A 25,429-nucleotide genomic window follows, 5' to 3' on the forward strand; every position below is an offset into this window, starting at 1 on the left:
TTTCTATTTCCTCTCTTAGTACAGTGTTTGTGGGAAAACATAATGGAATTCATGAAAGTATATGATATCAAACTCTGCTCTTTTCACTTATTCATAACTTTTCCACAAAGAAACCCCTTTTAGATTAACCTTCTAGGCTTGGTTTCAACCAAAAACTAAATTATGCTGGAGAAACAACATTCTTCCCAAACCCAGGTGCTCACTTTAGCAGGTGGCTGAAAACAGGGAAGTTCAAATCCTATTATATGTCACCAAATCAGTCTCCTGGATTTGATTTAAAACTCAGTGAATGAGAGGACAACTGTAGGGACAGTTTTCAGAAGAGAGTGAGGTCTCAGGAAACAAACAGTTCTGCTCTAAAGATGAAGTGCAGCATTGAATGGCTGAGAAGACCCATAATCTCATTTCTGTGTAAAACCCAGAACTCCCGGGCATTAAGTGATTCTGACCAGGTGGGATCGGTTACATGGTTCTAATCCCAAACTAACAACAAGGATTTTTGTTGCTGTTTGTTTGAATGTTTGTTGTTTGACTTTTCTCTCTCTACCTCACCATTATGGTTCACCTGGGACCACGGCTCCATCTCACCTTCACTTCAGGAACACGATTGATGAAGTAGCTTCTATCAGAGACATCTCCTATCTGGGGGCAGAGGAAAGAGATGTGGTAATTCATGACATTTAAGACTTCTGCCAAATTTGAGCATCAGCCAAAGCAAGTCAAAGAGCCAAGCCTTATATTAATGGTGCAAAAAAAAGATACTTAACCATCACCCTGATGAGTAACCATCCCACGATGAGGTAGTATTTTTTTAATAATAATACAGTCTACCTCAGGGACATGCTGAAGTAGGCAAGGACAAGAATCTTTCTAGCTATATCAGAAGGAGCAAAGAGTACCACTCTTAGACACAGACAAGTGGAACCCCGGCCCTGGTCCCTGAATTTCAGAGAGCTCTAACATGGCTTCTTTCCTGATGGGGCGAAGTGTTCAGAGAGCCAGCTGAAAACAATACAGAAAATCAACAAGTCTCAGGGTTGGTTCAATAAAAAGATTCTAAAAATAGAAACATTCTTCCAGATTGGTCAAGAAAAAAGAGAGAAAACACAAATAACAACATCAGCAATGCAAGTGGGGAATGACTACAAATCCTATAGTCAACAAAGGGATAATATAGGGATATTATGATTAACTTTATGCCAATAAATATGACAATTTAGGTGAAAAGAACAGATATCCCAAATGACAGAAATTACCACAACTGATGAAAGAAGAGACAGAAAATCTAAATAAATGGAGAAATGCACCCTGTTCATCAGTCGAAGACTCAGCATCAATAAATGTCAACTGTCCCCAAATAGATCTATAAAATCAATGCAATTTCAATTGAAATACCAAATGGATTTTTTTATTTTTAAGAAAATAAAAGGTCAAGTTTATCAAAAAATATAAGATCTACATCACCCAAAACAGAGTCTTGGCAAAGAAAAATAAAGTTGGAAAATTTAAATCAGATTGCTTTTGAGGCTTACCATAAGGTTACAGCAGTCACATGAGTATGGTATTTTTGTGTGGTTAGAGTAATAAGCCAATAGAACAGAATAGTAAGAGAAAACAACGTATATGAATACATGTTCAAATGATCCTCAATGAAGGCACCAAGGGTATTTCACAAGGAAAAAGTATTTCCCTAGAACAATTGGATGAATGTGTGTTAATAAATGGATGTTGAATTCCTTCCTAACATCAATGCAAAAAATGATTGAAATAAATAATTGGTTTAAATGTAAAAGCTGAAACTATAAATCTTCAAAAAGAAAACATAGTAAAATATATTAGTAACTTTGGGGTAGGTAATGTTTTCTTGGAGAAGACCCAAAAATTGTTAAACATAACCAAAAAAAATGATGCATTGGGCTTCATCAAAATAAGGAAAACACATGTATTTGTCAGTAGAAGACATTAAGAAAATGTAAGGGTATGCCACAGAGAGGCAGAAAATATGTATAATTTAATACATATATACACATATTTGACAAAGGATTTGCAACCAAAATATATAAAGAACTCCTACAAGTCAATAACAAAAAGACAAACGATGCAATTTAAAAATCAGAAAGACTTGAAAAGGTACTTCAAGAAAAAAGATGTATTTCCAGAAAGTATATGAAAGCACTCAACATTGTTAGTCATCAGATAAATTCACATAACGTCTACAATGAGATATTCTTTCTCATCTACTAGAATGAGTAAAATTAAGCAGAAAAATGTGAACACAGTAAAAGCTGTGAGAATATGAAGCAAATGGGACTCCCATGCATTTCTCTGTGGAAATATAAAATAGTACAACGATTTCAGGAGAACGTTTGCAGTTTCTTAGAAAACTAAAGACACACCTACACTCTGATTAAGTAATCTTCTTTATATTTATCCAAAAGAAATAAAAATATGTGTACACAAAAGATATGTACAGGTAGGTTTCTATCAACTATCCTCACAATTGCAAAACCTGAAAACTAAAGCCAAGATGGATGAATCTTAAAAATTTTAGTTAGAATGAAAACGAAAGCCAGACACAAAAGAGCTCATACTGTGTGAGTCTGTTTATTTCAAGTACATAAACAGGCAAACTAAAATATGGTAGTATAAATCAGAATGATGGTTGCCTGTGAGGGAGGGTTGCATATTTCCCAGAAAAGGACACAAGGGACTTTTCAGGGTGGATGATGCATCTTGATCCAGGTGGTGGTTACTCAAGTGTGTATTTTATCAAAATCCATTGAATTGTGTAGCTTAAACCTATAGATGTTATTGTATAAATGTTTACCTCAACACACACACACACACACACACACGTTCTCAAGACACATGAAACATTCTCCAGGATAGAACCTATGCTAGGTCATATCAAATCTTCAATTCATCTAAAAGCGTTGAAATCATACAAAGTATGTTCTCTAACCACAATGGAATAAACTGAGAAATTAACAGCAAGAAGAAATTTGAAAAATTCACAAAAATGTAGAAATTAAACATCACTCTCTTACATAAGTGTTAAGTCAGAGAAGAAATCACAGGGAAATTAGAAAATACTTTGAGGTAAATGAAAATAAAAACACAACATGCCAAATGTGTTTGATATAACTGAAGTATTGAGAGGAAGCTCTAAACCTCTAAGCACCCATAATAAGAAAGAACAAAGACATCAAATAAATAATGAAACACTGAAAGAAGAACATGCTTAACCTAAATAAGAATTTCTGCCCCTCCACTCTTATTCAATATGGTACTAGAGGTCCTAGCCTGGAAAATTAGGCAAGAAAATTAAATAAAAGCATCCACACTGAAAATGTACAGGTAAAACAATCTTCATTTGCAGATGACATTATCTTGTATACAGATAACTTAAAAGAATTCATTAAAAATACTATTAGAATGAATACACAACTTTAGCAAAACTGCAGGATTAAATGGTCAATATGCAACAATCATTGTATTTCTATATTTTAGCAATAAACCATCTGAAAAGGAAATTAATAAAACAATTTCATTTATAGTAGCATCCAGAAAAATAAAATGCTTAGGGAAAAAGATAACAAAAGAAGTGCAGAGTTAATACTGTGAACATTACAAAATATTGTTCAAAGAAATTAAAGAAGACTCAAATGAATGCAAATTGTCTGTGTTCCTGGACAGGAAGACTTAATATTATTACAGTAGCAATACTCTCCAGGTGACCTATAGATTCTACATGATCTTTATAAAAATCCCAGCTGTCATTTTCAGAGAAGTTGACAAACTGATCCTACAATTAATATGCAAATTCAAGGTTCCCAGAATAGTCAATAATACGGAATAAGACTACAGTAATTGAGACAGAGTGGCACTGGCATAAGATAGACATATCAATACATAAATGGAATAGAATTCAGAGTTCACAATAAACCCTTAAATACACTAATGGTCAATTGCTTTTTGACAAGGGTGACAAAATAATTCCATGAGAAAGGACTATTCTTTTCAACAAATTGTGTGGGACAACAGAATATTCTCATACAAAAAAAGAAAGCAAATAATGAATTTTTGACTACTTTCTCAGAGACTACACACAAATCAATCATGAACAAAAGTACAAGAGCTAAAATCATAAAATGGTTAAAAAAAATACGAGTAAATCATTATGTTCATTGGTTGTACATCTTCTTAAACATGATGGCAAAGCACAAGCAGCAACAACAAAAAAGAGCTCAATTGACTTCACCAAAATTAGAACTTTTTTGGTTGAAGGAATTCCATCCAGAAAGTGAAAGGATACAAAGAAATGGAGACCTTCACACATTGCTTGTTGCAATGTAAAATGATGCATCTTCTTCAGAGAACAGTCTAGCGTGTTCAAAAATGTTGAATATAAAGTTAGAACCAGTAATATACTCTAAGTATATACTTAAAAGTAGTGAAAACCTATATCCCCACAAAAACATGTACATGAATTTTCTTTTTTTTCTGATTAGTCAAATAGTGTTTATTTCTTGAAATATGTTCTTCCCATTTAGAGTAGCACTTGAGTGTGAATTTGTGTGATTTCTGTTTGTTTTCTTCCTAAATGGAAACTCCAAGAGCTTCCATCATGTTTCCCAGTTCTTCTTTTGGAAAGAGAACGTTAGAAGGTTCCAGGATGGACAGCTCAGAGATAATGCTTCCACTTACATTTTTGAAGGGATGAGGATAAGGGGGTGGCAGGTAATTTTAAGATTCCAATTCTGATCATATGAACCATAATGATAGCAAATCTTGCATGGTCCTACAAATGTCTCTACAGTGAAGCCTTTGCAAAGCACATCTTGTTTATAACAGATTATTTGGTTTCCCAACCAAGCAATATTCTTTTTTTTATTTTTCTATTTTTTTAATTATACTTTAAGTTCTAGGGTACATGTGGACAACGTGCAGGTTTGTTACATATGTATACATGTGCCATGTTGGTGTGCTGCACCCATTAACTCATCATTTACATTAAGTATATCTCCTAATGCTATCCTTCGCCCCTCCCACCACCCCACAACAGGCCCCACTGTGTGATGTTCTCCTTCCTGTGTCCAAGTGTTCTCCTTATTCAATTCCCACCTATGAGTGAAAACATGCAGTGTTTGGTTTTTTGTCCTTGCGATAGTTTGCTGAGAATGATGGTTTCCAGCTTCATCCATGTCCTTACAAAGGACATGAACTCATCATTTTTTATGGCTGCACAGTATTCCATGGTGTATATGTGCCACATTTTCTTAATCCAGTCTATCATTGATGGACATTTGGGTTGGTTCCAAGTCTTTGCTATTGTGAATAGTGCTGCAATAAACATACGTGTACATGTGTCTTTATAGCAGCATGACTTATATACACGGTAATGGGATGGCTGGGTCAAATGGTATTTCTAGTTCTAGATCCCTGAGGAATCACCACACTGTCTTCCACAATGGTTGAACTAGTTTACAGTCCCACCAACAGTGTAAAAGTGTTACTATTTCTCCACATCCTCTCCAGCACCTGTTGTTTCCTAACTTTTTAATGATCACCATTCTAACTGGTGTGAGATGGTATCTCATTGTGGTTTTGATCTGCATTTATCTGATGGCCAGTGATGATGAGCATTCTTTCATGTGTCTGTTGGCTGCATAAACGTCTTCTTTTGAGAAATGTCTGTTCATATCCTTCGCCCACTTGTTGCTGGGGTTGTTTGCTTTTTTCTTGTAAATTTGTTTAAGTTCTTTGTAGATTCTGGATATTAGCCCTTTGTCAGATGAGTAGATTGCAAAAATTGTCTCCCATTCTGTAGGTTGCCTGTTCACTCTGATAGTAGTTTCTTTTGCTGTGCAGAAGCTCTTTAGTTTAATTAGATCCCATTTGTCAAATTTGGCTTTTGTTGCCATTGCTTTTGGTGTTTTAGACATGAAGTCCTTGCCTATGCCTATGTCCTGAATGGTAATGTCTAGGTTTTCTTCTAGGGTTTTTATGGTTTTAGGTCTAACATGTAAGTCTTTAATCCATCTTGAATTAATTTTTGTATAAGGTGTAAGGAAGGGATCCAGTTTCAGCTTTCTACATATGGCTAGCCAGTTTTCCCAGCACCATTTGTTAAATAGGGAATCCTTTCCCCATTTCTTGTTTTTGTCAGTTTGTCAAAGATCAGATGGTTGTAGATGTGTGGTATTATTTCTGAGGCCTCTGTTCTGTTCCATTGGTCTATATCTCTGTTTTGGTACCAGTACCATGCTGTTTTGGTTACTGTAGCCTTGTAGTATAGTTTGAAGTCAGGTAGTGTGATGCCTCCAGCTTTGTTCTTTTGGCTTAGGCTTGTCTTGGCAAGGTGGGCTCTTTTTTGGTTCCATATGAAATTTAAAGTAGATTTTTCCAGTTCTGTGAGGAAAGTCATTGGTAGCTTGATGGGGATGGCATTGAATCTATAAAATACCTTGGGCAGTATGACCATTTTAACGATATTGATTCTTCCTATCCATGAGCATGGAATGTTCTTCCATTTGTTTGTATCCTCTTTTATTTCGTTGAGCAGTGGTTTGTAGTTCTCCTTGAAGAGGTCTTTCACATCCCTTGTAAGTTGGATTCCTAGGTATTTTATTCTCTTTGAAGCAATTGTGAATGGGAGTTCACTCATGACTTGGCTCTCTGTTCGTCTGTTATTGGTGTATAAGAATGCTTGTGATTTTTGCACATTGATTTTGTATCCTGAGACTTTGCTGAAGTTGCTTATCTGCTTAAGGAGATTTTGGACTGAGACAATGGGGTTTTCTAGATAGACAATCATGTCATCAGCAAACAGAGACAATTTGACTTCCTCTTTTCCTAATTGAATACCTTTTATTTCTTTCTCCTACCTGATTGCCCTGGCAAGAACTTCCCACACTATGTTGAATAGGAGTGAAGAGAGAAGGCATCCCTGTCTTGTGCCAGTTTTCAAAGGGAATGCTTCCAGTTTTTGCCCATTCAGTTTGATATTGGTTGTGGGTTTGTCATAAATAGCTCAATACCTAATTTATTGAGAGTTTTTAGCATGAAGGGCTGTTGAATTTTGTCAAAGGCCTTTTCTGCATCTATTGAGATAATCATGTGGTTTTTGTCATTGGTTCTGTTTATATGCTGGATTATGTTTATTGATTTGCATATGTTGAACAAGCCTTGCATCCCAGGGATAAAGCCCACTTGATCATGGTGGATAAGCTTTTTGATATGCTGCTGGATTCGGTTCACCAGTATTTTACTGAGGATTTTTGCATCAACGTACATCAAGGATATTGGTCTAAAATTCTCTTTTTTTGTTGTAACTCTGCCAGGCTTTGGTATCAGGATGATGCTGGTCTCATAAAATAAGTTAGGGAGGATTCCCTCTTTTTCTGTTGATTGGAATAGTTTCAGAAGGAATGGTACCAGCTCCTCCTTGTACCTCTGGTAGAATTCGGCTGTGAATCCATCTGGTACTGGACTTTTTTGGTTGGTAAGCTGTTAATTATTGCCTCAATTTCAGAGCCTGTTATTGTTCTATTCAGAGATTCAACTTCTTCCTGGTTTAGTCTTGGGAGGGTGTATGTATCCAGGAATTTATCCATTTCTTCTAGATTTTCTAGTTTCTAGTTATAAGCACAGAGGTGTTTATAATATTCCCTGATGGTAGTTTGTATTTCTGTGGGATCAGTGGTGATATCCCCTTTATCATTTGTTATTGCATCTATTAGATTCTTCTCTCTTTTCTTCTTTATTAGTCTTGCTAGCGGTCTATCAATTTTGTTAATCTTTTCAAAAAACCAGCTCCTGGATACACTGATTTTTTTGAAGGGTTTTTTGTGTCTCTATCTCCTTCAGTTCTGCTCTGATCTTAATTATTTCTTGCCTTCTGCTAGCTTTTGAATGTGTTTGCTCTTGCTTCTCTAGTTCTTTTAACTATGATGTTAGGGTTTCAATTTTAGATCTTTCCTGCTTTCTCTTGTGGGCATTTAGTGGTATAAATTTCCCTTTACACACTGCTTTAAATGTGTCCCCAGAGATTCTGGTATGTTGTGTTTTTGTTCTCATTGGTTTCAAAGAACATCTTGATTTCTGCCTTCATTTCGTTATGTACCCAGTAGTCATTCAGCAGCAGGTTGTTCAGTTTCCATGTAGTTGAGCAGTTTTGAGTGAGTTTCTTAATCCTGAGTTGTAGTTTGATTGCACTGTGGTCTGAGAGACAGTTTGTTATAATTTCTGTTATTTTACATTTGCTGAGGAGTGCTTTACTTCCAAGTATGTGGTCAATTTTGGAATAAGTGTGATGTGGTGCTGAGAGAATGTATATTCTGTTGATTTGGGGTTGAGAGTTCTGTAGATGTCTTTTAGGTCCACTTGGTGCAGAGCTGAGTTCAATTCCTGGATATCCTTGTTAGCTTTCTGTCTCGTTGATCTGTCTAATGTAGACAGTGAGGTGTTAAGTCTCCCATTATTATTGTGTGGGAGTCTAAGTCTCTTTGTAGGTCTCTAAGGACTCGCTTTATGAATCTGGGTGCTTCTGTATTGGGTGCATATATATTTAGGATAGTTAGCTCTTCTTGTTGAATTGATCCCTTTACCATTATGTAATGGCCTTCTTTGTCTCTTTTGATCTTTGTTGGTTTAAAGTCTGTTTTATCAGAGAGACTAGGATTGCAGCCCCTGCCTTTTTCTGTTTTCCATTTGCTTGGTAGATCTTCCTCCATCCTTTTATTTTGAGCCTATGTGTGTCTCTGCACATGAGATGGGTTTCCTGAATACAGCACACTGATGGGTCTTGACTCTTTATCCAGTTTGCCAGTCTGTGTCTTTTAATTGGAGCATTTAGCCCATTTACATTTAAGGTTAATATTGTTATGTGTGAATTTGATCCTGTCATTATGATGTTAGCTGGTTATTTTGCTCGTTAGCTGATGCAGTTTCTTCGTAGCATTGACGCTCTTTACAATTTGGCATGTTTTTCCATGTTTAGTGCCTCCTTCAGGAGCTCTTGTACGGCAGGCCTTGTGGTGACAAAATCTCTCAGCATTTGCTTGTCTGTAAAGGATTTTATTTCTCCTTCACTTATGAAGCTTAGTTTGGCTGGATATGAAATTCTGGGTTGAAAATTCTTTTCTTTAAGAATGTTGAATATTGGCCCCCACTCTCTTCTGGCTTGTAGAATTTCTGCCGAGAGATCAGCTGTTAGTCTGATGGGCTTCCCTTTGTGGGTAACCCGACCTTTCTCTCTGGCTGCCCTTAACATTTTTTCCTTCATTTCAACTTTGGTGAATCTGACAATTATGTGCCTTGGAGTTGCTCTTCTCGAGGTGTATCTTTGTGGCATTCTCTGTATTTCCTGAATTTGAATGTTGGCCTGCCTTGCTAGGTTGGGGAAGTTCTCCTGGATAAAATCCTGCAGAGTGGTTTCAAACTTGGTTCCATTCTCCCCGTCACTTTCAGGTACACCAATCAGACGTAGATTTGGTCTTTTCACATAGTCCCACATTTCTTGGAGGCTTTGTTCATTTCTTTTTATTCTTTTCTCTCTAAACTTTTCTTCTCACTTCAATTCATTCATTTCATCTTCCATCACTGATACCCTTTCTTCCAGTTCATCGAATTGGCTACTGAAGCTTATGCATTCGTCATGTAGTTCTCATGCTATGGTTTTCAGCTCCATCAGGTCATTTGAGGACTTCTCTGCATTGGTTATTCTAGTTAGCCATTCATCTAATCTTTTTTCAAGGTCTTTCACTTCTTTGCAATGGGTTCGAACTTCCTCCTTTAGCTTGGAGAAGTTTGGTCATCTGAAGCCTTCTTCTCTCAACTCATCAAAGTCATTCTCTGTCCAGCTTTGTTCCATTGCTGGTGAGGAGCTGCGTTCCTTTGGAGGAGGAGAGGTGCTCTGATTTTTAGAATTTTCAGTTTTTCTGCACTGTTTTCTCCCCATCTTTGTGGTTTTATCTATCTTTGGTCTTTGATGATGGTGACATACAGATGGGGTTTTGGTGTGGATTTCCTTTCTGTTTGTTAGTTTTCCTTCTAACAGTCAGGACCCTCAGCTGCAGATCTGTTGGAGTTTGCTGGAGGTCCACTCCAGACCCTGTTTGCCTGGGTATCAGCAGTGGAGGCTGCAGAACAGTGAATATTGCTGAACAGCAAATGTTGCTGCCTGATTGTTCCTCTGGAAGTTTCATCTCAGAGGGGTACCCAGCTGTGTGAGGTGTCAGTCTGCTCCTACTGGGGGGTGCCTCCCAGATAGGCTACTCAGGGGTCAGGGACCCACTTGAGGAGGCAGTCTGTGTGTTCTCAGATCTCAAACTCCATGCTGGGAGAACCACTATTCTCTTCAAAGCTGTCAGACAGGGACATTTAAGTCTGCAGAGGTTTCTGCTGCCTTTTGTTTGGCTATGCCCTGCCGCCAGAGGTGGAATCTACAGAGGCAGGTAGGCCTCCTTGAGTTGCGGTGGGCTCCACCCAGTTCGAGCTTCTGGGCGGCTTTGTTTACCTACTCAAACCTCAGCAATGGCGGGCACCCCTCCTCAGCCTTGCTGCTGCCTTGCAGTTTGATCACAGACTGCTGTGCTAGCAATGAGTGAGGCTCCGTGGGCATGGGACCCTCTGAGCCAGGCATGGAATATAATCTCCTGGTGTGCAGTTTGCTAAGACCATTGGAAAAGCACAGTATTAGGGTGGGAGTGACCCGATTTTCCAGGTGCTGTCTATCACAACTTTGCTTGGCTAGCAAAGGGAATTTCCTGACCCTTTGCACTTCCCAGGTGAGGTGATGCCTCACCCTGCTTCAGCTCATGCTAGGTGTGCTGCACCCACTGTACTGCACCCACTGTCTGACACTCCCCAGTGAGATGAACCTGGTACCTCAGTTGGAAATGCAGAAATCACCCAGCTTCTGCGTCGCTCATGCTGGGAGCTGTAGACTGGAGCTCTTCCTATTTGGCCATCTTGGAACCGCCATGAATTTTCAAAGAAGCATTATTCACCATAGCGAAAAAAATGTATGGGAAAAAGAACAAATGTCTAGCAACTGATGAAAGCATACATAAAATGTTGCATCGCCAGATGATGAATATTATTCATCAATAAAGAGAAATGAAATACAAATACATACTATGACATGGATGAACCTTGAAAACATTATGCTAAGTGAGAGAAACCGGCCACAAAAATGCCACAATGGTATTCATTTACATGAAATGTCCATAAGACAATCTTATGGAGAAAGAAATTAGATCTCACCTTAGGCCTCTGGGGGAGGAGGGAAACAAAGAATAATTGGTAATGTGTTTAGGTTTTATTTTGAGGAGATAAAATATTCTAAGATTGATTGTGGTGATGGTTGTATACCATTAGTGATTACACTAAAAACATTGAATTGCACACTTAAAATTGGTGAATTGCATGGAATGTGAATTTTATCTCAAGGGTGTTACACACTCTGTGTGTGTAAGGTGTCTTACACAGAGAGAAAGAGAGAGAGAGAGAGCAAGAGCAAAATTACTCTTCCAAACTCAGTTTGGTAGAAGTTTCTCAATTGAGAATAAAAATTCTTTTATGTAGAAGCCTCATCTAGATGTGAGTTATTCATTGTATCACCATCGTACCAATAAACCAGTGAGAAAAAATGATAGAGTGAAAAACAGCATCATGGAGAGACTTGGTTTGCAGTCACGTTGAGCTATTAGGCTTTACTTAGGCAGGTCATTTACCATCACTGCACTTCAGTTGTCTCACCTGTAATATAGGGTGTTTCAACCAGAAAACTTCTGAGATTCCCTCTATAACCCAAATTCTAGCATTTAAATTGAATGATTGAATTTACACTTTCATGATCAGAATACTATCTTCCTGTTCAGCATGTCTTATAGAATTTTTCCCATTTAATGCTAAACAATGTGAGCCCTTTGTCCATAATTTTTTAGATGTTACTTTATTTCTAAGTCAGGACAAATAACAATCTATGATTTGAATACTCATTGCTATTATTTACTACCTGCCAATTGTCTTGGGGTAAAACGTGGTGGAAATAAATAGCACAGAGATCTTCATTTTAGAGGTACAGTGTGGCTCTAAAATAGTGTTAATTTTGGACTTGGCCTACTGTTAAGAAATTAGTCCTAATGTTCATGATATTTGCACAGATTTTAGAGCGTCTGAATATCGGTTGGCCAGTAACAGATATTTGTTATTCACACTGCTCTTGACACATAATTTATTTCTAAACATAAAATAGCAACTTCCAGCCATGCAGAAGAAAGTGGTTCCTATATATTACTAAGAAATTGAATACTGTGACAATGGAGTGGGGAATGGACTTTAGATGGAGAATACTTTAAATTGTGCGTAGTTGTCCATAATATTGAGACTGAGGGATGGATGAAGGCAAACTGTTTAAAGTCTTCTCACCATAGCAAAGGTCAGTGCCTCCATAAAGTGGGAGAATATGTACTTTAAATATTTTATTACTAATAGTTGAGTCCATTATTATGTAAGCTATTGATGCTGATGGTGGAAAATCTGGAAATTGAATATCTGGAATTGAGTTTCATGCATAATCAGGAAAACTTCCTTCAGGCATTCTCATGTATTGGATTTTTCAAAAAGTTCCATTAGAATTATATCCATTCTGTTTATGTTTTTTGAATTTTGTAACTATTAAATAACAACTAGAATAGCTCATATTTTGCTTTAAGATTCTCTCTTTGCCCAAATACAAAGAGTCATTTTGTCTGCAAAGTACGCATTACTCCTGAAGCAGAGTTTCTTTCTGAACTGTCTGATTCTGTGACTTGCAAGGTAGAGATCAGGCTGTGAGGAACCCTTAGAGAAGGAAATACTCTGTAGTCTATAGAGAGTCACAGTAAAGGCGTCCTGAGTAGAGAATGGTGCATCCTTACGGAGCCAGGGGCATTTGAAGACATCTTGCTGTCAGACCCTTCTCCCTCATCTCCTACTCTGAATAATTATACACAAATAAAACCAAGCCACAATAAACACTCACTGAAGGCTTAAGTGGACAAAATGTTATAAAGGAAATCTGACTATCAAGGTTAAAAAAAAAAGAGAGAGAGAAATCCACACTTTTCTTTGAATGATGTTTACATGCTGACTGTTCATACAAGGGCTACAGTGGTTAATTCTCATTCGATGACACCGAGACCTATCCCAGTAATACTGGGGCTTTGTTGGGGAGAAGAATGTCCCTAACTATGGGACTCCAAGCATTTCAGCCCACCATAACTTTGAGAAAGTTTTAGTGATGTCCTTTAATTTCCATTTCTAAAAAAGTACAGAAATGGGTGATAATTACTTGTGACCCATGGGCCACATTTCTATAAATTACTTGAAAATTTGCTAAAGATCATAACAGTTGTTGGAAATAGGTGTTGGGTTTATTATACCACCCTCTCTTTACTTTTATGTCAACATGCAATTTTTTATAATAAAAATAAAAAAGAATTGTCAAGATAGCTACAATTCATGTCTTCATTCATTACAGAGTTTTAAACATGAGCTTGGGAGTTGAAAAAGCTTAGTCTCAGTTGGGTGTGGTGGCCCACGCCAGTAATCCCAGCACTTTGGGAGGCCGAAGTGGGCAGATCACCTGAGATCGGGAGTTCGAGACCAGCCTGACCAACATGGAGAAAACCTTGTCTCTACTAAAAACACAAAAATATCAGCCGGGCATGGTGGTGCATGCCTGTAATCCCAGCTACTCGGGAGGTTGAGGCAGGAGAACCTCTTGAATCCAGGAGGTGGAGGCTGTAGTGAGCTGAGATTGCGCCATTGCACTCCAGCCTGGGCAACAACAGCAAAATTCCATCTCAAAAAAAAAAAAAAAACAAAAAAAAAAAACTTAGGCTTGCCTGCAAGAAAGTTAAAAACCAATGTCACATTATGAAGACGTCTCCAGGATTGCAACCCCACTGTGGGCATATACCAAAAAGAAAGGCAATCAGTCTATGGAAGAGATATGTGCACTCCCGTGTTTGCTGCAGCCCCGTTCACAGTAGCCATAGACTTTTAGTGTTGGAAGACAGTTTAGAATCATTTATCTTAAACTGTCTATGAGTGTAGAAATGAGTGACTTCTACATAATTACTTTCTAAATGACCTATAGAGGCTGGGCACAGTGGCTCACGCCTATAATCCCAGCAGTTTGGGAGGTCGACGTGGGAAGATCCTTTGGGCCTAGGAGTTCAACACCAGCCTGGACAACATAGTGAGACCCTGTCTTTACCAAAAATACAGAAAAGAAAATATTAGCCAGGCATGGTAGCATATGCCTGTAGTCCCAGCTACTTAGGAGGCTGAGGGAGGAAGATTGAGTAAGCCTGGAAGTTCCAGACTACAGTGAGCTATGATTGTGCCACTGTACTCCAGCCTAGGTGACAGAGCAAGATCCTGTCTTCAAAGAAATAGTTACTTAATTAATTGCATTTAATAAAAATAAAAAATAAATAATTACCCTGTACATCACCGTGTCTCATCTGTGGCACTGCTGATATCTTGGGCTGGAATATTCTCTGTTGAGGCTGTCCTGCACATTGTAGAATGATGACCAACATTTGAGCTGAGACTTCATTCTTTTCCTACCTTCAGACTTGAAATAAAACATCAGCTCTTCCTAGGCCTCAAGGCTGACAGTATTCAGACTGAAACTACACTGCAGGCTCTCCTGGGGCTACAGCTTGCCAACACACCATACAAGCTGTAGGACTTCTCAGCCTCTATAACTGCATGAACCAATTCCTTATAATAAATCTTCTCTCAATAGATGGATGGATGGATGGATACAGACATAGATGTTGATATGAGTATAGACATATAGATACATATCTCGTATTGGTTCTGTTTATCTGGAGAACCCTGATTGGTACGACTCCATAACACCATGAAAGATACACTGTTATATATCCATTCTACAGATCAAACAATTGAATCATAAAGGAGGTCTAGTAACAAGTTTAAGGATATACTGTTGGAAAGAGGCTGAGCCAAGATTTAAATCCAGGTCTGTCTGACTCTATCTTAATCCTTACATAACTCTTTTTTTTTCCCTAAAACACAATTGCTATTTCTGTTAAAAGTATCATGATTTTTTCCCTGTAAATGGGCTCTAGTCCTCAGAAAGAACTTTATCTTCCTCTGCCTTTCTAACACTAATGCATCTTCCAAATCTACTCCTGTCTCTCTCTTTATTTATATTCCAGCTGCTACAACCCTAATTGAATCTCTGAATACATCATGGTTGCAAAAAGCATGAAAACTGAATTGCATGCCTTCCTCCTTTTTATTCTTCCACTGTGGTTTATTAGCGCTCCTAAGAAGCACATTGATTGCATCATTCCACAGCTCAAATGCCCTAAGTGGATTCCCACTGCCTTGCCCAAGGGTGTAGCAGGACTGATATTCTTCTAATTTGCCCCTACGCTGAGGGGGCAGGGCCCATGCTGCACTAGTGGTTAAATATTTTCCGTATCACCAGAGTACATCAACATACACCTTGGGAGTTTTCTGAACCTAAACATACACTCCATTTGAAATTCTTAAGTGACAACTGGGCACCTGTCTTCTGAAAAAGATTCCCTGATGTGTTTTCTCTATTGTTATTTATCCATTTAGAGGATTAATTTCAAGATGACTATAATATCATCATCTCAGTTCTGTTCTACTTTTCCAACCTTTTGACCCATTGATATGCTGTAGAAATTCCCTACTCCAGATAAGCTTTTGCTCCAGCCTCTGAGCACACCCTTTGATTTCCCACTCTCTGTACGTTTCTGTATGAGATCACATAACTGAAGGGGCCTCTGAGTCCTTTGCTATTTATCAAAATCCAACTCGTTCTCATGTCTGCTCAAAGCCTACTTCGCCAGTGAATCTTCTAGACCATCGGGGCCAAACGTTATCCTTTTTACTACTTGACTCTAGTTATTTCATTGCTCACTAGGTGGTTGGTCTGCAGGATAGAATATGACATGAGTGTAAACAAGGTTAAAAGGCCGATAAATGCCACCCTAGGAAGAGATCATTGCATGATTCAAGGTGAGAACAGACAACACAATACATTTCGAGTTGTATGGTGTTTACTTACACCAAGAGAAGGGTATGTGTGTGTTAAGATCCAGCTCCTTGGCCTTGGTCCTCCGTGGCCAGTGGATTCACCGTGGAGCTAACCATGCATTTCACTTACTGCTGCCATGGAAGGAGTCCCATCTTTTCCCCTGGGGTCTGAAATACAGCAAGCTAGAATCATCCCAGGGGGCCATCAAGGCATGCATTTAGGCAAAAGAAAGGGATACATATTGAGCCCAGAATAGAGAAAGATATTCCCAAACAAGATGATGAGCCCAGACTGGAGAGCTTTATGACTCTTGATAAGAAAATGTTCCAGGCCCAAGTCTCTTTCATGTGACCAAACAGATATTGCAAGACTGTAGGCATGAAGTTGACTTTCCTGATAGTAATAATAGTACTGCTCTTATAGTTTTAATTATGCATGTACATACTATCTTGTTTTTGTTTGTTTGTTTGTTTTTTTGAGGCAGAGTCTCACTCTGGCACCCAGGCTGGAGTGCAATGGCCTGACCTTGGCTCACTGCAACCTCCGCCTCCCAGGTTCAAGCGATTCTCCTGCCTCGGCCTGCTGAGTAGCTGGGATTACAGGCACCCACGACCACGCCCAGCTAATTTTCATATTTTTAGTAGAGACGGTGTTTCACCATGTTGGTCAGGCTGGCCTTGAACTCCTGACCTCAGGTGATCCACCTGCCTCGGCCTCCCAAAATGCTGGGATTTTCATATACGTATGTCTTTTCACCTCAACTATACTGTACACCACCTGGGTAACATAACACCAACTTAGTTACTTCTATGTTTCTGAAAGGATATTGTATTTGGAGATATTCAGTAAACATTTATCAATAAAAAATGCTGAAGACAGAGGTCCAAGTTAAGGAAATTAGTATCGGGTGTAAGTATGCTGAAAAGCCGAAAGACAACAGGAAGGCAGGCCTTACACTTGAGACCCTCCTTTCCATGTCAGCACTTATTTTCACAACCTTCCCCACCACATGCATTTCCAACGCCTCCTCCTCTGCCAAGTGCAGAGATTCTAGAATCCTTTCTGCACCTGGAAGCTACAAAAACATTTTACGTCCTTTCTTAATTGAAAAATAAATGACACAAATTGCCCTTTGCAATTGCATAATATACTTAACAAAAATCATACAGATCACTTCATCTATTGCCTTAGCTCATTTTGTTTTTTTGTGAAAAACATCTAATAAAGTAATTTGAAAATTTATGACTGTGTAAAAATGTTTAATACCACTTTGTGCCAGATTTGTTACGCCAAGTTGAGATCTCAAAGTTAATGACAGGCTTTAATTAGAACAATTTCGGGTTTGCATAGTTTAAATTAAAGTAACGTTGAAGAAATTCAAGAGCTACATTATTTTGCTATTTAATGTAGAAAATATTTCCCTGAAATTATTTTCTGTCTAACTTAGACATTTATATAAACTGCCCTTATAAAACTTGGAAATATTGTTTTCTCATAACCCGGTTTCCAAGTTGCAAATCTTCATTATCAATAGCTTTTTTGTTTTTTTGAGGCTGAGTCTCGCTCAGCCGCCCAGGCTGGAGTGCAGTGGCGCCATCTCGGCTCACTGCAAGCTCCGCCTCCCGGGTTCACGCCATTCTCCTGCCTCAGCCTCCCGAGTAGCTGGGACTACAGGTGCCCGCCACCACGCCCGGCTAATTTTTTGTATTTTTAGTAGAGACGGGGTTTCAATGTGTTAGTCAGGATCGTCTCGATCTCCTGACCTTGTGATCCGTCCCTCTCGGCCTCCCAAAGAGCTGGGATTACAGGCTTGAGCCACTGCATTCGGCCCATTATCAATAGTTTTTTAAAAGTTTAGGCATCTTTTTTTCTGTGTGTGTGTGTTTTTTTAATTAATATCTTCCCAGAGGAACATAGCACTACTGAGGGCTATCACATCCTATTGCAATCTTTGGTAACAGCATTAAGAGTTCTTGGTCTCACAGCCACGTGAACCTTCTTTGAAATGACCTACCCCTCAAAAAACTAAAGCTAGAACTACCATACGATCTAGCAATCCCACTGTTAGGTGTCTATCCAAAGGAAAGAAAACCTGTATATTGAAGAGATGCTGCACTTCTGTGTTTATTGCGACACTACTCACAATAACGAATAGTGTTGCAACAGACCAAGCCAAGAGATGGGATGATCCTAAGTGTCCATCAGCAGATAAATGGATAAAGAAAATGTATGATATGTGCAAAATTGGATATTATTCAGCCATAAAAAATGAAATCTTTTCATTTGCAGCCATACGAATGGAACTAGAGGACAAATTGAATATGGACGAAATAATCCAGTCACAGAAAGACAAATATTGCATGCTCTCGCGCATATGTGGGAGATTAAAAAGTGAATCTCATGGAGGTAGAGACTAGAATGTGGTTAGCAGAGGCTGAAAAGGAACAGGGGAAAGGAGGATGAAGAGAAGTTGATTAAGGGTTGTAAAACTACAGGTGGATAGAAAGAGTAAGTTCTAATATCTGGTAGTATGAAAGGGAAATTATTATTAACAATAATTTATTTCATATTTCAAAATGGCTAGAAGAAAAGAATAGTAATGTTCCCAATACAAAGGAAATATAAACCTTTGAGGTGATGGAAATCCCAATTATTCTGACTGAATTGACAGTTACACATTGTATACCTGTGTCAAAATATCACATGTACCCCAAAAATATATACAACCATGATGTGGCAGTTTAAAAAATGCGAAGGTTGATTAGATCCCATTTGTCAATTTTTGCGATTGCTTTTGGCATTTTCGTCATAAAATCTTTGCCCGTGCCTTTGTCCAAAGTGGTACTGCCTAGGTTTTCTTCTACAGTTTTTATAATTTGGGGTTTTACATGTAAGTCTTCAATCCATCGTGAGTTGATTTTTGTATATGGTACAAGGAAAAAGCCCAGTTTCAGTTTCTTGTATATGGCTAGCTAGTTATCACAGCACCATTTATTAAATAAGGAATCCTTTCCTCATTACTTGTTTTTGTCAGGTTTGTTGAAGATCAGATAGTTGTAGGTGTGTGGTCTTATTTCTGGGTTCTCTATTTGTTCCATTGTTCTATGTGTCTGTTCTTATACCAGTGCCATGCTGTTTTGGTTACTGTATCCCTATAGTACAATTTGAAGTCAGATAGCGTGATGCCTCTAGCTTTGCTGTTTTTGCCTAGGATTGCCTTGGATATTCGGGCTCTTTTTTGGTTTCATGTGAATTTTAAAATGGCTTTTTCTAGTTCTATGAATAATGTCAATGGTAGTTTAATGAGAATAGCACTCTCCACAGCAAAAAAAAAGTTGTCAACAGAGGAAACAGACAACCTACAAAATGGGAAAAAAATCTTTGCAAACTATGCGTCTGACAAAGGTCTAATATCCAGCATCTATTATGAACGTAAACAAATTTAAAAGAAAACAAAAACAAAAACAAAAAGATTAAAAAGTGGGCAAAGGACATGAACAGACACTTCTCAAAAGAAGACATACATGTGGCCAACAATCATATGAAAAAAGCTCAACATCACTGATCATTAGAGAGATGCAAATCAAAACCACAATGAGATACCATTTTACACCAGTCAGAATGGCTATTAGTAAAATGTCAAAAAATAACAGATGCTGGTAAGGTTGTGGAGAAAAAAGAAACACTTATACACTGTTGGTGGGAGTGTAAATTCGTTCAACCATTATGGAAGACAGTGTGGCAATTCCTCAAAGATCTAAAAACAGAAATACCATTCAATGCAGCAATCTCATTACTGCGTATACATTCAAAGAAATAGATATCATTCTAGTATGAAGACCCATGCACATGCCTGCTCACCGCAGCACTATTCACAATAGCAAAGACATGGAATCAACCTAAATGCCTATCAATGACAGACTGGATAAAGAAAATGTAGTACATATACACCATGACATACTATGCAGACATAAAAAAGAACTAGGTCAGGTTCCTTGCAGGGACATTGATGGAGCTGGAGGCCATTATCCTTAGCAAACTAATGCAGACACAGAAAATAAAATACCACAGGTTCTCACTTGTAAGTGGGAGCTAAATGATGAGAATACATGGGCGCATGGTGGGGAACAACACACACTGGGGCCTATTGGAGGGCGAAGGGTGGGAGGAGGGAGAGGATCAGGAAAAATAACTAATGGCCACTAGGCTTAATATCTGGGTGATGAAATAATCTGTACAATAAATCCCCATTACACGCATTTCCCTGTGTAACAAAACTGCACATCCTGCACATGTACTTCTGAACTTAAAATAAAAGTAAAAAAAAATACAAAGAATAAATAAATGGACAAAAAAGAGTTTAGGGCCTAGATATTTAGCAATTTTATACTAAGGGACTGTTTTCTAATTGATCCCCAGCCCTCCAGGGGTTGAGGCGTTATTTATCCATTCTGGCTTATTTGATCCCCAGCCCTCCAGGGGTTAAGGCATTATTTATCCGTTCTGGCTTATTTTAGTTCTCCTTTCTTCTGAAGTGTGCTTGGCATCTCTCAAATGGTGCCAAGCCTCAGTGCGTCTTGGGCTGAAGCCAAAACGTTGTCCCCTTGCATGCTCACACCACCTCCCTTCTCATATATGAAACTGCTTGCGTTGAAATCATTAAATTTTATCTTTAATTCCCAATTTGTGCCCCTAGTAACCAGCAATCAGAAATTACAAGATAATATACCCAGCTCACCTTTGAAAAGTTCCATTGAGGAGAGAACTACCAAGGGTGATTTCCCATCCTATTCATGCAAAAGAGACAATTACCAGAACACCATGCAGTTACGTACCTCCTAAAGCTAACTATTGCCAAAAAGAAAACAAACGACTGAATTAAGCCTGGTTTTTTCTTAATGCCAAAAGTCACTTTATTTACCTATTCTCCTTAGAAATGGAGTCCCCAACTACCCATTCAAAAGAAATCAGATATAAAATAAACAGACATCAGACGATATGATATCCTTACTTGTGCCATGTTTTCCAAGACCGGTGCATATTTTTAGATATCTCTTATTTGCCCAGCCATCTGCATGACATGGGTATTTATTAGTATGACTAGCTGGTGCTCAATGTCAAACAAAAATATTTTAGTTTGAGCGATGCTTTTCTTTTCCCCCCTCCACTGGGGGGACTGGACAGTGATGCAAGGCATTTATGTAAAAAAGATTCTCCCTCCTTTCATATTTATAGTAGCAAATAAACTGAAAAAATAAAAAACTAAATTTGATGCACAGTAAAATGAGCAGTAAAATATGATTTTACATTTTAAATATTTGGGAGAGTTAATTTGTTAGCTAAATAATTCAAAGGAAAGAGATGATTCAACTGGTCATAATCACCCTGATAGATATTATTACTAATCTTAATTATTTATTACATGTCTTTATTAATGGATCTAATGTTTCCATTTTTTCCCTACTGGTAGAGAATAATAACAGAAGTAATTTTTATATTATACCCTTGGAGAAATAAAGTTGAAACAGAATTAGAAATATTTCTCAAACAACTGCATTACAATATAAATTATACTAATTCATTTTGTGTAGACATTTTAAATCACGAAAATAAGCCTGGTTTTTAAAAGCTATTTTAAAAAGAACATTTTGACAGTATACTTTTAATTTCTTGAAAGTGCACAGGTTGAAAGAAAATGCTTGACTTTTCCCTTAATCTCTTCCTTAGAATTGGTTGCCCTTGAGGCAACATAGTCCACCTAGTTGCAAGTTACTGTGCAGAGTTTAGGGTCTTTTATTTCTTATTTAACTGCTTCACTGCACTGCCTAGAGCTTGGTGCCCAGGAAATTTTGGCAAATCCTTCAAAAATGTCCCTATAAAATAAGTAAGCATTCATTGGAACAGACTTCCTGTGGCAAGCACAATTTTTTCTTCGCTTATCTAGCAACAAACATAGTCACAAATGTTTACCATTGAAAACAATGTCATAAGCCCATTATCCCTCACAAAAGAACTAGGAAATGTATGGAGTAATAGAAATAATAGTCATTACATGTATCTTCTTCTTCAAGGTAGAAGAATGGAGTTAACTCCATGTCTTCAGAAAAAGTCTATTGACTTAGAGTTGTGAATAAAATTAACACGATTTATTTTAAATTTTAATCACCTTAGGGTCATATAAAAGCCCCTTCAATTTCTAGTAAGTCACACTGGGCAAAGAAAATTGTAGAAATATAATACCACTCTCAGACAGTATCAAACGATAATGAAGTAAGAACTGATCCCGGGGGGTAAAACAAAACAAAACAAAATTAACAATAAATGAAACAGCAACTGTGAAATCCAGCATCTTCTGACCACTTTGTTTAGGAGCAAAAAACTTTTTCAATTCATACTAGCATTATAATATTTTGATAAAATACTTGATATTTGCCAACTAACTTTTTTATTAAAAATAAAAGGTCACAGTATCAAGTCAGTGAAATAACATTTAAGATGACCATCAATTTGCTTACACAGGTCTGGACATTACAGGTGAAATCACTTAGCCATAGCATCTTCCAATTCAGAAAATTACATTTTTGATGACACTGAAGTCTCAATTAAAACACTATTCAGTACATTCTGCTATTATTTTCTCACAGTCATGAACTATTACCACAATCTTAGTAGAGATAGTGGCAACAGAAACATTTGAAATCTCCATATTTTACCAAATATTAAGATCAGAAATAGAAACATGCATATAATGCTATTATTTGCCACTGTTCAAAGCACCTTACTTATATTATCTCAATAAATCTTCACAATAACCATCAGTCTATCATTTGTCCTATTTTAAGAGCAGGAAATAAGTACAGAGCAATTAAGTAATTTGCCCAAAGTCACGGAGCTGCCTTCCCACCTAAACAGTGTTTCACAATATCTGAGAATCCTCTTGTCTTCAAAGGAAATTTAGTACCAAGTTTTTTGCTTTAAACTTTCTGTGTATTTAAATTTAAATGTTTATAATGTGGGGTTTAGTTGGCTATTGCCTGAGCGTGAGGTTGAATATGTGTTTCTGTTTCCTCTGAAGAGAGACATTATTCTAGTCTTGTAATTGTTTGTTTATTGTATATTTCAAGGGAGAGTGGTAAAAAAAGAAGAGCTACAGAAAATATCAGTAAATTAGGACACATTAAACAATTTTTGCAAGCTATTATTGAGCACCTATGTGTACTGTGCTTGAATTCCTCCTATCATATCCCCACCTGGTGGTGACCTAGCCGCTGGAAACCTACATTCAGTTTTCAATCCAATAAAATGCCTATATCTATTTATTTCTAAAAGAGTCCTAATTTACCAAAATTACAACTGTCTCTTACTTGAATGATATTGGGTATTTGGATTTACAAGAAGTGCCAATATGCATTCTTCCAACCTCCAAAGATTAATACATGCTTAGAACTGATCAACATCTTGCTAAATTTTTCTTTAACAACATGTCATTCATGTCCAATAGGTTTACTTGTCATTGGACAAACAGAAAATTTGTTCAGGGAGTAGGCACATTCATTATTTGCTGTAACCTGTATCCTAATTTGTTACTTCAGCCAATGATGAGATGAGCGTCCCTTCATTAGCAAGAATGGAATACTTTAGAGCTCAGCTTCGTCCTGGCTCTCTCCTGTTGTCTAAATATACTTCTATAAAATAAATTTATGCTCTCTGGAAGAACTGGATAGACAGAGGATTGCGATGTCTAGTCAGAACAGTGCACACACACACGTGTGCACACAAACACACACACACAGTTACCACAGTTGTAAAGTTGGAGGGTTTAAAATTGGTTTTAAAATATGTGGCTTTTTAGATAAGGATCGTTTATGTAGTGATGAAATTGTATCATTCCTTCAAAACAAGACCTGCCTAAAAAAACAAACAAACAAAAAAAATTACCCACTAAAAAAGCAGGCTGAGCACAGTGGCTCACTCTTGTAAACCCAGCACTTTGGAAGGCCAGGCGGGCAGATTGCTTGAGCTTAGGAGTTCGAGACCAGCCAGGGCAACATAGCAAAACCCCATCTTTATAAAAGATACAACAATTAGCCAAGCATGATGCTGTGCACCTGAAGTGAACAAGACACAGTCTGTGCTATCACAGTTCTAAGACTATAGAATCTCAGGGCTGGAAAGTACAGCTACTGGGAAGTCTGAGGCAGTAGGGTCACTTGAGCCTGGGAGGCAGAGGTTACAGTGAGCCGAGATCGTGCCATTGCACTCTAGCCTGGGCAACTGAGCCATACCCTGTCTCAAAAAAAAAAAAAAGGGCAATTTACACAAAATAATGGAAATCTTGGGGATAATAGAACTGCTTGACAGAAGTTTTTTTTGCTGCAGAGTCTGACAGAGTAGTTTTTAATTTTGCATGAAGAGTATCTATAACATGAGTTCTATCTGTGCAGCTACAGAATCCCTAATTTATGGACTAAAGGTTACTTCCAGTGATACTCGTAGAATAAAATGTTAGGTCACTTTGACAAATAGGCTTATGATACCACATCTTTAAATAACTGTCAACAAAGAGAAGGCCATTGCTGTTAGGCAAGCCCAGCTGGGCACGGTGTGAAACGCAATGGCCAGTGGGTAATTACCCTGTGGATCTCAGCAGTGTGACTAGGCAGTGAGGCAATTTAAACCCTGGTCGTCTGCACTTTCCTCAACCTACTGGCTAACTGAAGAGGATTTAATATAGGCAAAAGGAGATAAAACAGCATTTCTAAATTTTATGAGGGAATGGGATGGGCAACATAGACATACTGTTTTTTCTCCTAGATCTGAATAAATACAGGATAAACACCCAGCCTGTATCCGAGAGCAACATTCTGCCTCCAGGAGAAACAAGAGTAAATATGGGTGTGGATAACAAGATTTTTCAGGAAAATCTTGCTCAAACCAGTCTGTTCACTAGCTGTGAGATGAAGTTGCTGGTTATTTTTTGGATGTGTTTGATTAATCTTATGTAAGTAATGCATTGGCATCAAGAGAAAAAAAGGATTATATTACTGATTTACAAGATCTGCCTTCCCAAAATTATGAGTCCTTCTTGGTTCCGTAGGCTGATTCTCAGTCTTCTATGTTTATACAGGAAGAAATGAGAACTGGCAATGAGGAGGTGGGAGATTGGATATGAAGATGTCAGGTAAGGAGGGAGATGGGACACAAGTGAACGAAGATACAAACTTCTACAAAATCTGTCAACGTCATTGTTTACGCTCTCATCGTTTATAATGCATCTATTGATTTATACAGCACATATGTTTAGTGCCATCTATAGCTAGGGGACAGATGTGA

The sequence above is a fragment of the Gorilla gorilla genome, chromosome 14, assembly GCF_029281585.2.
Source record: "Gorilla gorilla gorilla isolate KB3781 chromosome 14, NHGRI_mGorGor1-v2.1_pri, whole genome shotgun sequence".
In the NCBI taxonomy this organism is placed as follows: domain Eukaryota; kingdom Metazoa; phylum Chordata; class Mammalia; order Primates; family Hominidae; genus Gorilla; species Gorilla gorilla.